The sequence below is a fragment of the Ricinus communis genome, chromosome 4 (assembly GCF_019578655.1).
Source record: "Ricinus communis isolate WT05 ecotype wild-type chromosome 4, ASM1957865v1, whole genome shotgun sequence".
NCBI classification, from domain to species: Eukaryota; Viridiplantae; Streptophyta; class Magnoliopsida; order Malpighiales; family Euphorbiaceae; genus Ricinus; species Ricinus communis.
In genome coordinates this window covers 496,851-512,197 of record NC_063259.1, presented here as the reverse complement: position 1 = coordinate 512,197, position 15,347 = coordinate 496,851, and the positions used below count along the sequence as shown (strand labels likewise).

At 37.4% G+C, this 15,347-nt stretch overlaps 1 non-coding gene across 1 annotated transcript; it reads right to left on the bottom strand.

The window, feature by feature from the left end:
* Positions 1-6,854: 6,854 nt before the first annotated feature.
* On the bottom strand, positions 6,855-6,960 carry LOC112533983. Its single transcript, XR_003078306.1, has one exon. It is a non-coding gene; the product is annotated as a small nucleolar RNA R71 (small nucleolar RNA).
* Between the last annotated feature and the right edge of the window lie 8,387 nt (positions 6,961-15,347).

The following is a 15,347-nucleotide window of genomic DNA, read 5'->3' as shown; positions in this document are numbered from 1 at the left end:
ATTTTGAACACAATAGTTTTTATAACTACTATTACTTATGTATTTTGATGAGGAATGAATGAAATGATATGAAATGTGATTTTCTTCATAGATTCCTGTGGTTTCTTCATAAATTTCTTCATTTGGTTTTTATTGTGGTTTTTATTTTAATGTTATGATAAATAAGCATAGAAATTTAACCATAAATCAAGCTAGGAAACAGATAAATTGAGTGATAATTTAATAATAAGCATAGTAACAACATGATGTCATTTAAATAATATAGGTTGTTGATTACTTTAAATAATCAAATGTTTGAACAAAAAGTGAATAGGTGTAGAATTCCTATGCACATGAACCCTACACCCAAGTCTGTCAAAAGCCATTACAAAAACAAATATGTCAAAGGACCACACGTTAGGTCCAAACAGATAATAACAACACAACAATCAAAACAAACAGTATTAATTAGGGTTTCAAAAACATAAAATAATTGTTTCTTAGGTCTTCTTCTCTTTTTCCCAATCCTAATTCCTTTGTTCTCTGCAGTTCCTAGAGGCATCCAAGCTCTCTTCTTTGTTGAAACACTTCCATCAATCTTTTGTTTTCCTTTGTCTTGAAGCTTTGTTATTGTGTCAACTCCTTTCTTATTTATTGCAGCACTTCCTTCAGTCCCAACCTCTTTGCTCAACAATCTTTGAGGTATGAAAGTCTTTTTTCCCTTAGCTTCAGTTATTGGTTTTTCTGCACTTCCTCCTTTATGTGTCCGCGAAAGTCTTCCAATGTCCAGATCTGGTGGTAGCTCACTCAACAAATCAGTAATACTCTTAGTCTTTTTAGTGGTAGTTATTGAAGGTGATGTGATAGACTGTAAATGTGATTTCCACTGTGAAGCATAATCCTAGAAATCAACTCAATGAGCTGGTATGCCAAGCTCAACTGCAGCTGTTTTTTCTTGTGTTGCCGATGGTGTTATATTGAATAATTATATAATAAAATCTCAAGTTAGCGAACCACTATTTTACATTACTCAACTAAATATTAGAGGTGACAGATTACTTACTTGTGATAATAGTATTAGTGGTGACAGATTATCAAATGTTGAAGCTGTCCCTAAAGGAGCTATGCTTGTAAGAGCTCCATGGTCATCTTTATGATCAGGTTTGTCAATATCAAACACATTTGAAGCTCCATGATCATCTTCATGTGTTTCAAAACAAGTAGCAGCAGCATTTTGCACCTGTAAGTACAACTCACAAGATTGGCCAACCAAGAAAAATACACATTGATCCCTTATACAGTATATTAGTAGCTTATCTTCTGTGCACTACTTTCACCATTGGATCCATTTTTTTGCTGTTTTTATGTCTTCCTCATCAACTAGTATAAAATTTTCACACTTCATGTGACATTTATTGCAGGTAGAAGTATATGAGAGGAATACTTACATGTAATTTTTCCCTCCTCTATTGTTGCCTTGTAGAAGTACTAGCACCATGAAACCTCTTGTTGTGGCCTTTAGCACCACAAATTGTGCATGTCATCACAGAGCCTTCTTTTGTGATCTTGCCATTTTTATTAGAGTTTCCATCTCTTCTTCCTCTAACCTTCTCTTTCTAGCAGGCCTGCCTTTTCTAGGTTTGATTGGTTAGGGGGGTAAGACTGTAGGGCAGTTGCCTTGGGCCAAAATTCTTTACTAATAGTTGGGTTAAGCAAATGGCTATAGAATTTTAAGTATGTTTCAACCTTGTAGTAGTCATGTATATAAAATTCAGGATTTTCATTATTATACCAAATATGACAACAAGGTATACTAGTTAGATCCCACCTCCTACATGTACATGTCATCCTGTTTGTCAACTACAAACTGTCCCCCTGGTCCAACAACTTGAAACCTTTCACCCCAGACCACTTTGTTCTAAACATCCAGCAAAATTCTTTTGACTTTTCTAGTTTTTTCAGGATCTTAAGACAGTAAGCAAAGACCACTCTTTTCATAGCATCCCTTTTCTTATATATCCTTTTCATTAATTTTGTTCTTATAACCTCATTCATAGCTATCACACCCTTGGGTTTAGCATCTACGATAAAATTATTAAAATACTCACATAAGTTGTTTAAAAATATGTCACACTTAGCATTAGTCCTAAAATGAGATCTAGACTAGGGGGATGCTATTCATGTAGTTATGTCCTTGTTTTGATTCTGATGCAAATTTGTCCATTATTTTTTCAAGTAACTGGACATAACTTGCCCTAGCAGCACCTCACACAAGTTCTTTCAGCCCTAGACTATTAAAATCTCTTTTAAAATTATTATGCATATGTCTAACACAAAACCTATGTTCACAATTAGAGAATAGTTCTTCAATGGCAGGAATAAGACCCTATTCCAAAATCATAACATAAAATTAATACCATATATATATATACATACATATATATATATATATATATATATATATATATATATATATTACTTACAAAAAAGAAAAATGTGAAGAATATTTACCTTCTGCCTGTTAGTCATGAACACCAATGATAACTGTTGGATATCTTCAAATCTTCAGCCAGCAACTCCAAAAACCATTTTTAGTATTTCTTGTTTTCTTTCTGGACAACAGACCATGCCACTGGATAATGCAACCATTTGCATCTAAAGCAATAGTTGTAAGAAGCTATCCTCTAAATACTCCTTTAAGCCAACACCCATCCATAGATATCAAAGACCTACAACACTTAAATCCTTCCCTCAATGCAGCAAAGTACACATACATACTGGTAAAAACTCCTTCATTCAAATCAAAAACTATAGTGCTTCCTGGATTACTTCTCAACAGTTCTAGCTTATAATCATGAAGTCTAGAAAGTTGTTCTGTCTCATCACCATTGATAAATTTCAAGGCAGTATTTCTTGCTCTCCGTGCTTTAAGTTTGGACACATCAACACCACAGTCCTCTTTCATAGCTTGTATGATCCCTTGAATTGCTTAGGTGGGATCAGCTCTGAACTTTTCAACATAATAGTTAGTTATCCATTTAGCATTAATATGCCTATTGTATGTCTCTTTTGAACAATTGTGAGTCAAACAAGCTAACTTGATCTACATTGTTTGTTTGTCTGTGTTCATCAGGTAAGCCCAAATGAAGAACTGACATCTTTTCTTGCACTTAGCTGTGCATTTCTTCCTTGTATTTGGTCCAAATATTACATGGTTTCTAGTTTTGATTGATGAGCTCTTAATTGCATCCTTGAATTGTTTGAAGGAACTGAATAGCATTCTAATCTTAAAGCTGGGATTCACCGTGTCAATCTCCTCATTAAATATAGGCCACTTGTGCTTCCTTGAATCTGCATCATTGTCTTCAGTTGAAGAGCATGACAACAGCTCTTCTAATGGAGCATATACTATGACATCTGAATCTTTACACAACTCCTCAATAGGTTACCTAGCACTACCAGATCCATATGGTTTGTCCCTCTTAAGCTCCTTATCAACAAACTTCTCAAACATGGCATCATCATTAACATCTTCATCCTTGAGGTCATAATCAGAGTCCACAAACTTACTGTCCTCTGAATCTACATTATTATTCTCACTACTCTCACAACTGTCATCATCAATATTTTGTTCATTTTATGGTTCCTCTCCTTCCATCTCAAATATATATTTCATAGCCTCTTAACTAGCATGTGGTTCCCCAACTTCCTCTATTCTTTCAAACTTTTTCCTACTAAAAATATGTATCATTTTACAATCCTCCACAGATATTGCCATTTCTAAAGCATCACTATCAGTTTTAAGGCTTATCAATCCATCATTCATACTCTTCTTAGGATGCTTCCACGTAATAATTTTATTTTTAGGTTTCATTCCTAGCTCTCTAGCCATTGAATCAATTTATAACCTAGACATATTATCTAAACTTTAAAAATCAACAACTCCCGCATCCCATAGCTTAGGCTGACCTCTACCATCAACCCGATAATTATGTCAATACAAACTAAAGTACTCGGAATTAGGCACTACAAAATACAATTACCCTAAATTAATCAAACATACATTAATTATTTTAACAGAAGTAGTATTAATAACATCATCAATATTTAATCGATAAAAGGGATTTCTTTAGAGTAGCAAGTAATGATAAAACCCTAGCCCCTGCATTATTAACTTCCAAAGTAATGCATCATGCAATATGCATACAAAGATGCAAATTTAACATGAAAAGAACTTCAGTTCTTTCAATTACCACAGAAGAATTTGAGGTGCATTTACTTACAGTATTCTAGTGGATCTTCACGTTTCTCTCTTACTCGCCAGTCAAGTGACACTACTACCCAATCTCGAAATGTGCAGGTACAGTTGTGTAAAGAAACTAGGAAGAGCAAACTCATAGAGTTTTAACAACAGAGGTGGAAGTAAAACATTTTTCATTGATTTCTAAGGTAAAGCCGTTACTCTTGGGTATAATAGAGACAAAATGGAAGTAAAATAATTTATCTCAATTGTTTAGCTCAAGGTTAAGGTAACAATTTGTCTCAATTAGTGATGTGTTGACTACGATAAAATAAAGGAGTCAGCAAAATATGTGTCAAATGGTCTGTGGTATTTTGTAGATTTGGCAGCCGCATCATCAATTAACTACCGGAATCCTCATTGGTACTGGCGGAAGTAACATAAATAATAGGAGGTGTACTGATATGCATATTTTTACACATATTTGCTTGCAAATTATTGTGCATTTTCTTAGCATTTATTGTGTTATTATTCCAAGATCACCCGTGTTTTGTATCCTTTCGTGTTTTAAGAGATTTTATAGGTCCATTATTAGTGCTTTAGTAAATTTAGATCAATTTCGGGCGAAAACGGATGGAATCAGAAGTTTTTGACCTTGGGTTGACTTTTGGGAAGTCAACAAGGCTCGTGTTAGAATCCATGTAGAAATTCCAAACCATGTAGCTTGAGTACTTTGAAGCAACACATTTTTCAAGGGTACCCAACACGGGCAAGACCACGACCCTGCTTGATTCAGTTCATTTTGTCAATTGGAGTCCAACACGGCTCGGACACGATCCGTGTTGAGGGACACGAGCTGGAACACGCCCGTATTTGCACAATGTATAAAAGGAACGAGCCAAAAAAGAGAAAGGGAGTTCCGGATCGGCGATTTTGACTCTTCATCTTCTTTTATAATTTTGCTAGACGTGTTTCAGGCATTTCAGGGCGGCTTCCAAGAGACTGATTCCACCTTGGAACGTCAGATTCGTGATTCTAGATTTTGGATTGAAAATTGAGGAGGAGTTTTGGAGCAAATCAAGAAGAAATTCTAGAGATCGACTATAGTGTAGATCAAGGCTTTGAGCTGTTCATCCAATTCTAGGAAAAGGGTGTATATGTTTCAATTTCTTTATTCTTTCATTGTAGTCGAATTCCTATTTGCTTTAGACATGAACATGTGTAGCTAGATTGGTTGAACCCATTGGGGTTCGTTGTTATGTTGGCTTTGTATTGAATTGTTGAGATTGGTTGAGTTTTCTTTCTTGTATTCTTTTAGAAATTAATAATATAAATCTAGTTGTCGTTACATTGATTGTATTGACTACTATTTATAGAACTCTTTTAGCAATTGAGAAATTCTAATTCAGTTTAGAAATTTAATTACAAGAACATGTTAATTTTCCCTTAGAGCTAAGGTTAATTAATTTTCCGGATTAAGAATTAACAAAGCTCAATATAGGTGGATTAAAGCTTAAGGCTTACTTAATAAACAATCGTTAAGAAGAGATTTCAATTTTAGGTTCTTAGGTTTAGGAATTCGGTTGTCTCGAAAGAGAAGCCGAATTCAGTTTAGAATCCATCCACGGGTAGCATAATCGGACTCAACAATCTGTTATCTTTTGTTTGATAGCCAACTAGTCTAGGTCCTTTTTGGGTTTGCTTTCTTGTCTTGATTATTCTCTTTGCTCATTCATTCTCACATTACACTTACGATTTAGTTTTTAGTAAACCTAGAAACCTCCGTTATTAATTTTAGGCTAGATAAAAAGGAACAAAGTAGTAACTCTAGGATTTCACTAACCCGAGGGATACGATATTCTTAATACTTGCCATTATTTTAGGCTGCATCGATAGGTTCACTGCCTTAGTTGTAGTTGCATAAGCATTGAGCACTAAGTTTTTTGCGCCGTTGCCCTGGACTGTTTGAAAACTAGAGTAAAATTTGCTATTTGTTACTTTAGCCATTTTTCTTTTCTGTTTTTGTCATTTACTTTTTATTCAGTTATTCATTCATTTATTTGTTTGGTTTGTTGTTGCCTTGTTCATTTCAGGTAAATTATAACCAGGAGTTTTAATCCTGCACCAGTAGACCTTCTGCCCAAACCAGAGCAATCCCTCAAGCAGATGAGGAAGCGATTAGACGTGGAGGAGGAGGAGCAGATTGAGATTCCTGTCCACACACCAGTAAATATGGGAGACGGCAATAACAAAGTCGCTGAAGCAAATAGGATGATATACGAGCTTGCTAGAATTTCCCTGGAGGGGACGCACACTAGTATATTGAGGCCACCTGTTGCAGTGAATAATTTTTAAATTAAGTCAAATGTCATTCACATGGTGCAGCAGAGTGTACAGTTTGGGGGCTTGCCCAGTGAAGATCCTAACGCCTACATCACGAACTTCTTGGAGATTTATGATACCTTGAAGATAAATGAAACTACCGATGATGTCATTCGGTTTAGGCTGTTTCTATTTTCCTTGAAGGATAGAGCAAAGAGATGGCTACAGTCCCTACCAGCCAACACCATCACCACCTAGAGTTCGTTGGCTGAGAAATTTCTTTATAAGTACTTTCCTTCTGCTAAGACTGCAAAGATGCATAACGATATTTCTTCTTTTGTGCAGTTTGATGATGAGAGCATGTATGATGCGTGGGAGAGGTACAAGGACTTACTGAGATGTTGCCCCCACCACGGTTTACTATTATGGATACAGGTGCAGACTTCTTATAGTGGCTTGAACTCAGCCACAAGGCAGATGGTAGATGCAGCTGCAAGTAGGGCCATCAATAGTAAGATGCCACAGCAGGCCCAAAACTTAATTGAGGAGATGGTTATGAACACATATTAGTGGTAGTCTGCCATGATAGTAAGCAATGGTGAACCAGGTAGATTCTACATCAGCCTTGGCAGCTCAGGTGGATCTGTTGGCCAAGAAGATCAACCAGCTCTAAATGCCAGTCCATGCAGCACAGCTTGGCTGCGAGTTTTGTGGTGGCCCGCACTACGGTGCAAACTATAATATGGGAGGTGTGTTTGCTTCTTCTTCATTTTCTTTTTCTACTGACTATGAACAAGTTGATTATATGGGAAATGCGCCCAGGCAGCAGAATAACCCATACAGCAACACATACAACTAAGGGTGGAGAAACCATCCCAACTTCGAGTGGTAAAATAACAACACCTAGAGTCCACTAGGATTTCAGCGGTTGCACCAGCAGCAACTCCAACAGCAGACTGTTCTCCCTCAACTACCTCAGAACCAAGAGAAAAAGCCCAATTTAGAGGAGTTGATGATGAAATTCGTGTCCACTTCAGAGAATAGGTTTCAGCAGACGGACACATTCCTTAGAAATCAGCAAGCCTCCATACAGAATTTGGAGAATCAGATAGGCCAGATTTCTAAGTTGCTAACTGAGAGACAGCCATGGACACTCATAGAGTCAAACCCGATGGAGCATGTTAAGGCTATCACATTGAGATCAGGTAAGTAGTTAGCTAGCTCTTTACCTATGGCTGATGATGATGTTATTGTGTAGGATGAGCCAGCTAGTAATGAGTCAGAGCCTAAGGTGATAGAGCCTGCACGAATCGAGGACAAGAAGAAGAGTCCTATGAGAGAATACCAACCTCCAATTCCATATCCTGCCAGGTTGAAGCAGGAAAAGGTTGATCAACAGTTTGGTAAGTTCTTGGAATTATTTTAGCAGCTGAGGGTTAACCTACTTTTTATTGAGGCTATATCGCAAATACCTAGGTATGCAAGGTTCCTGAAAGAGATTCTAAGCAACAAAAGGAAGCTGGAGGACTTGGGACTAGTGACACTAAATGAGGAGTGCTCAGCCATTCTTTAAAACAAGCTGCCAGTCAAGAGGCGTGATACAAGGAGTTTTACTGTTCACTGTATTATTGGAGATTTGCATATTAGTGATGCTTTAGCTAATTTAGGAGCTAGCATCAATTTGAACTTAGCAGTTTATTTGAGAAATTAGGTTTGAGTGAGCCTAAACCTACTAGGATGAGCATACAATTAATAGATAGGACTGTGAAATTTCCTAGGGGAATAGTTGAAGATGTACTTGTTAAGGTAGACAAGTTTATATTTCTTGTAGATTTTATTATTATGGACATGGAGGGTGAGAGTAGCGTACCTTTAATTCTAGGTAGACCTTTCCTTGCAATATCTAGGGCTGTTATAGATGTGTGTGATGGAAAGTTACAGCTTAGAGTAGGTGATGAGACTATTACCTTTGACCTTAGTACTTCTATGAGACATTCACTTGACCATGATGATACTGTATATTTTGTGGATGTTTTGGATGATATTATGGGGTCTCAATTGCAGGAGATATTACTTGATGATCTTTTACAGGCTGAGGATGAGGAGGAGTTGTCCAACGAGGATGTATTGGAACAACTTACTTGTTTGCTGGCTAGTGAGCCCAGCAGGTTTGCTGACCATTTTATTAATATTGACAAGTCAAGAGTGCAGAAATTGAGAACTTCACTTGAGGAGCCATCAGCCCTAGAGTTGAAGGAGTTGCCTAAGCACTTGACTTATGCCTATTTGGATGAAGCGGAGAAGTTGATGGTGATCATTGCAGGTGATTTGACTCTTGAAGAGAGTGAGATGACTTTGGCCTCCCTCAGAAAGTACCCCGAGGTCTTTGCATACAAGATTGCATATATTCCTAGAATCAACCCAGCTATTATTCACATAAGATCCTGATGGAGGATAGTTATAAGCCAGTGGTACAGCCACAATAACAGTTGAACCCGAACATCAAGGAAACAGTCAAGAAGGAGGTAATTAAACTTTTGGATGCATGTTTAATTTACCCTATTTCTGACAGCTCTTGAGTTAGTCCTGTGCAGGTTGTGCCCAAGAAGGGAGGTATGACGGTGGTCAAGAATGAGAAGGATGAGCTGATACCGACTAGGATGATAACTAGTTTCTGAGCTTGCATTGATTATAGGAAGCTCAATGATGCAACTCGGAAGGACCATTTTCCCCTTCCTTTTATTGACTAGATGTTAGAACGTTTATCAAAGCATATGTTTTATTACTTTCTTGATGGTTTTTCAGGTTATTTTCAGATCACATTGCACCTGAGGACCAAGAGAAAACCACTTTCACTTGCCCCTATGGTACGTTCACTTATAGGAGGATGCCATTCGGTTTGTGCAATGTACCTTCTACTTTCCAGAGGTGTATGATGGCGATCTTCCATGACATGATTGAAGAGTCCATGGAGGTGTTCATGGATGATTTCTCAGTATTTGGTAACTCTTTCTCTTATTATTTGCTTAATTTAGAGCGTATGCTTGTGCGCTGTATAAAAGCTAACCTTGTGTTGAATTGGAAAAAAAATGTCATTTTATGGTAAGAGAGGGTATTATACTAGGGCATAAGATTTCATATGCAGGGATGCAGGTAGATAGAGCTAAGGTAGAGACCATTGCTAAATTGCCACCCCCTAGCTCGGTTAAGGCTGTTAGGAGTTTTCTTAGTCATCCTGGTTTTTACAGAAGGCTCATTAAGGACTTTTCTAAGCTTGCTAGACCTTTGACTCAATTACTTTATATTTTCTACTGACTGTTTGCAAGCCTTTAAGTTACTTAAAGAAAAGCTAACTACAACCCCTATTATGGTTTCACCTAATCGGGGGCTGCCTTTTGAGCTAATGTGTGATGCTAATAATTTTGTAGTTAGAGTTATTTTAGGACAGAGGATTGACAATAAGTTCCAACCTATTTATTATGCTAGCAAGACATTGATAGATGCCCAGGAGCACTACACCACTCCTGAGGAGTTACTTGCTATAGTTTACGCTTTTGACAAGTTTCGCTCATACTTGGTGCTATCCAAGACCGTGGTCTATACGGATCATTCGACATTTAGGTACTTATTTGGAAAGCATGATGCTAAGTCGAGACTCATTCGTTGGATTTTGCTTATGCAGGAAGTCAATATTGAGATCAAAGATAAGAAGGATGAAGAGGACTTTGCCATAGATCACCTTTTGAGATTGGAGAATTCAAGCCTAGACTCACTTGATAAGAGGGCTATTAATGATAGTTTTCCGGATGAGCGCTTGTGGTCTATTCAGGTATCTTTGAATGTCCCTTGGTTTTCCGATTTTGCAAATTACTTGGTTGCAAAGGTTGTGCCAAAGGGTATTGACATTTCAACAAAATAAGAAATTCTTTTCTGATTTAAAGTACTATATTTGGGAAGACCCTTTTCTGTTTTGATTTTATGCAGACCAGGTGATTCGGCGATGCGTGTATGGGGAGGAGATCCTCCAATTTTTAAGGCATTGCCATGAAGGACCAACGGGAGGTCATTAAGCAGCTAACCACACTGCTAAGAAGGTTCTTGAGGCTGGGTTCTATTGGCCAACCATTTTTTGGGATGCTAGAGCATTTGTACAGGTTTGTGATGCATGCCAGAGGTCAGGTAACATCTCTACTCGTGATGAGATGTTCCAAACGAGCATTTAAGCAGTTGAGATTTTTGATGTTTGGGGCATTGACTTCATAAGGCCATTTCCTTCTTCTTTTGGAAATAAATATATTGTTGTTACTATTGAGTATTTCTCTAAGTGGCTGGAAGCACAAGCTTTTCAGACTGATGATATTAGAGTCGTTACTAAGTTCCTTAATCGATTGTTTGCTAACTTTTGCATACCTAGGGCACTGATTAGTGATAGAGGGATGCATTTTTGTAATGCTCAACTAGAGAGAGTACTTCAATGATATGGGGTGACCCACAGATTTTCTACACCCTATCACCCATAGACTAGTGGGCAAGTAGAGGTTACTAGTAGGGGTTTGAAATGTGTTTTAGAGAAAACTACAGGGGTGAGTAGGAAGGATTGGGCAAATAAGTTAGATGATGCACTTTGGGCATTCAAGACAGCCTATCGTACTTCTACAGATTTTACACCTTATAGGGTTGTGTATGGGAAAGCTTGCCATTTACCTGTTGAATTATAGTATAGAGCCCTTTGGACCTTAAGAACTTGTAATTTTGATGTTGATTCTACATGTAAACAGAAACATTGGCAGCTCAATGAGTTAGATGAGTAGCACCAGCAAGCATATGGCAACTCATTCATTTATAAGGAGCAGACTAAGAAGTGGCACGACAAGCGACTGAGAGGCTCCAAGGAGTTTCAAGTTGGGGACCAAGTTTTGCTCTAGAATTCACATCTCCGTTTGTTCCCAGGGAAGCTCAGGAGTCGCTGGTCAGGACTGTTCATGATTAGGGCTGAGCACGGATCAGTCCAATTCGGTTATCTATAAATCACCAGTCCCATACCAAATCTCGATTCTTTTAAAATTGAAGGTACCAGTACCGTACCAAACATAAAAGGATCCGTATCATAATGTACCAATTTTTACGGTTAAATACAGTTTGGTTCGGTGCTAAAACACAACTTTAATCTCATCTTTAATCAAATACATTTAGAGAAAATATGATTACCAACCTAAAGAAAGTAGCATGAAAATCTGGATTAGAATTGCAATCATATTCTTGAACAACCTGTTTTGCAATTCAGTCACTTGCAAGTATAATAATTCATTCAATGTTCAAATACAAACCATTAAAATATATGTTACTGCTAGCATAAAAATATTTTACTAATGACAATCATTAAAACAAAATATTTTTCACAGTTGCAGCCACCAGTCTACACATAAAAAAATAAAAAAAGTAAAAAAGAAAAGAAAAATACCCGGGATTGAGCAACGACGGCACAGTTATGGAAAGAGAGAGTGCTACAGAGGAAAACGTCTATGCGAGCCAATTCTTGCTTCTGCCTTTTTGCGAGCCAATTATGTGTGGCGCTAAAGAGGAAGACGTATAGGCGAGCCAATTTCTTCCTTCTTCCTTTTAATTTTCTGTCTAGAAATTTGCCTTAGGGATTTTGTCTTTCTGAATTGAAAATTGAGAGATGCAGCGGTGTGTTCTAAAGAGGAAGACGTCTACGCGAGCGAATTTCTTCCTTCTTTCTTTTGATTTTCTGTCCAGAAATTTGCCTTAGGGATTTTGTCTTTCTGAATTGTAAAATGAGAGATGCGGCAGTGTGTTCTAAAGAGGAAGACGGTGTGTTCAAATTGTTAGGTATAGACTTGTAGTATGTGATAAGAAAAGGTATTAGGGTTAAGTTAGTAGATAGTAAATTATAAATTTATTATTAGAGTATGTATATTAGTATCAGTATACTATATAATATATTAATATATAACTTATATTATTTTATAGAGTATAAAATATATTATAATATTATAGTTATTTTTAATATGTAGTATTTTTTTTCTTATTTCGATAATAATTGCTTGAATTATATTAAATGATAAATATAAAATAATTCTTTTTATAGAGTATAAAGTATTTTATAATATTATAGTTATTTTTAATAGGTATTATTTATATAATATAAATAATTATTAATAAATATATGTAAAAAATTCGGTTATACGTTTTGGTCCAGATCAGTACAAGACGGATCGGTTATGGTACGGTTTTTACTAAAGAACCAGTACCATACCGTAATAGAAAAAAATTCAGACCAGTTCAATTTGGTTATAAAAAATTTCGGTTATTTCAGTTCTGGTATTTTTTTGTACGGTTATTCGGTTTGGGCGGGAATCACCGAGATCCATGCTCAGCCCTATTCATGATCCAGCAGGTGTTCCCATATGGCACAATTGAGTTGCATTATCTCGATAAGAGGAGTCTCAAGGTGAATGGCCATCGTTTTTGAAGCATTATCATAGAGACTCTCTTGAGATCGAGGACCAAGTCAATATGGTGTTGTTCTAGTGAGATTGACCTTCTGCATGAGTCCATCTACACGACTCGATCAAAAGAAGCGCTCTCGGGAGGCATTCCCGAGCTTACCCTTTACATTTCTACATTTTTTAGCATTTGACTTATCTTTTCTAATTAGCTCGTTTTTTGGTTGGTTTTGAATTTAACTCTTTGCATTTTTATGTCATTTTTTTTATAGATTATTGAGTTATATAGGTGTTAGTGCACAAAACGGAGTAAAAGCATATTTTTGGGCTTCAACACGGGACTAACACGGTTTCAAACACGGCAAGTGCTACTCTACACGGCCCGTGCCCAACTTCCCAGTTGGTTGTGAAAAACGAAGCTACACGGTTCCCGAGAGTCACGTGGCCTACAACACGGCCCATGTCTTATTGCTAAGGGCGTGTTAGGTATAAAAGTTAGAGTTATATGGTTCCCGAGAGTCACACGGTTTATAACACGGCCTGTGTACGTCAACACGACCCATGTCGAAACTGTGTTGATTATAAAGCATTCGAGGACACTGTCTGGTTGGGAGCACGGGTTGGACACAGCCCATGTCGTGCACACGAGCTAGAACACGGGTGTGTCCGATGCAGCGGCTGTAAAAAGGCGAGAATAGCACGGGCATTTGGCGTATCACAACCGTTTCAGAGTAAAAATTCTTCTAACTCTACCATTTTATCCGTTATTCTCTATAAATTTCAATTTTTGTGCAATTTTCTCGCATTTTCCGGTCAACCAAGTAAGTTTTCTTCTTTATTTCCTAATTTCTTTTAATTTTAATTGTTAGTTTTTATTTTTTTATTTATTTTTATTATTTTTAATTTTTTCTGCTTATTTATTTGATATTATTCTCCTTAATGTTCTTTTAATTTTATTTTTTTCTGCTTACTTATTTAATATTATTTTTTTTATTTTTTTATTTTTATTTATTTCATTTTATTTTTAGTTTATTTTTAATTATTAATTATTAATTTATGTGTTGTTTGATGTATAATTTAGTTATTTATTTTTCATTATGTAATTTTTCCTTTTATTTTAATCTGCCCTACACTGCTAAATTGTGAAAGTTAGTGACTATTACTTACTAGTGTACTAGAATACCATTGGCCATTACTTCTCTGCAGGAATTAGAGGCTTAAGGCATTTTCTAATGCCTCAAATTTTTTGGTTAGAAATTTTCAGTCGTTATGCTGTCAAAATTTTGGCTAAATTTTTGTGTTGTTTGAATTATTTATCTACTATGTATGCGTTATTTTCTATGCTTCTATTACTAACTAATATCTTTTCAGGTACAATGTGAGAACATAACAGACAATAGCCTCCACGACAGGCACACTACAAGAGACGTCGCACAGATGCAGACGCCTCTTCTTCAGTAGTAGGGCCCAACACCAACCGCAACAGCACAGCTGCCACAACCAGCCAAACCCTAGAGATCCTTGGCACTACCAGCCCCAGCGCGACACCGGCTGCTTACATTTTAGGCCGCACACCACGAGCAGTGCTTCCAAGCTCTTCGATGGAAGCAAGTCGGGACTGGACGGTGTATTGACTTCACCGTGCTAGAAAGGGTCGGACTAGCCCCGGAGGTTAGAAAGCTCTTTGAGACCCTACCATATGCTCGATTCTTCGACATCATTGAGCCTACCTATTGGGAGCTCACAATAGAGTTATGCAACACCTTTTTTCTATAGCAGCAGATCACTGATTGGCATTAGACTGATGCCATTTCGTTCAGGCTGGCAGATCTTCAGCAGGAGCACTTCACTAAGTTTAGGCAGTTTCGAAAAGAGACCAAAGCATAGCTCCAAGGCTTTAATGACATACTGCAGTAGCTCTTGGAGGGCCTCGAGAGACAGGTTACACAGTCAGATCAGATGGCAGCTCAACTCCAGTGCATAGCTGATTCTAGCAGGGATGATGGAGTGCATTGATTCTTTGATTACCTAGGTGATATTGAGTTGGACCTCAGCAATTGTTTCCCATATGCGACCCAGCCTCCACCAGTTCCAGCTGCCACTCAGGACCCTCCATCGTCTACGAGCACAGCTCCTGCCGAGGATGCGCCGGTGCCCCCACCAGCCTCACCTTCCACTCAGGACCCCCCATCGCCTATTAGCACAGCCCCTACTGAGGACGCACCTTTTTTCGCTCTACAGCATCTGCGAGTGCTCAGGGAAATCTTCCTTAGATTTTATTTCATTTTCTATTTTTCTTTACTTTATTTTTCAAACATTAGTTATTATTGATTTTGCTT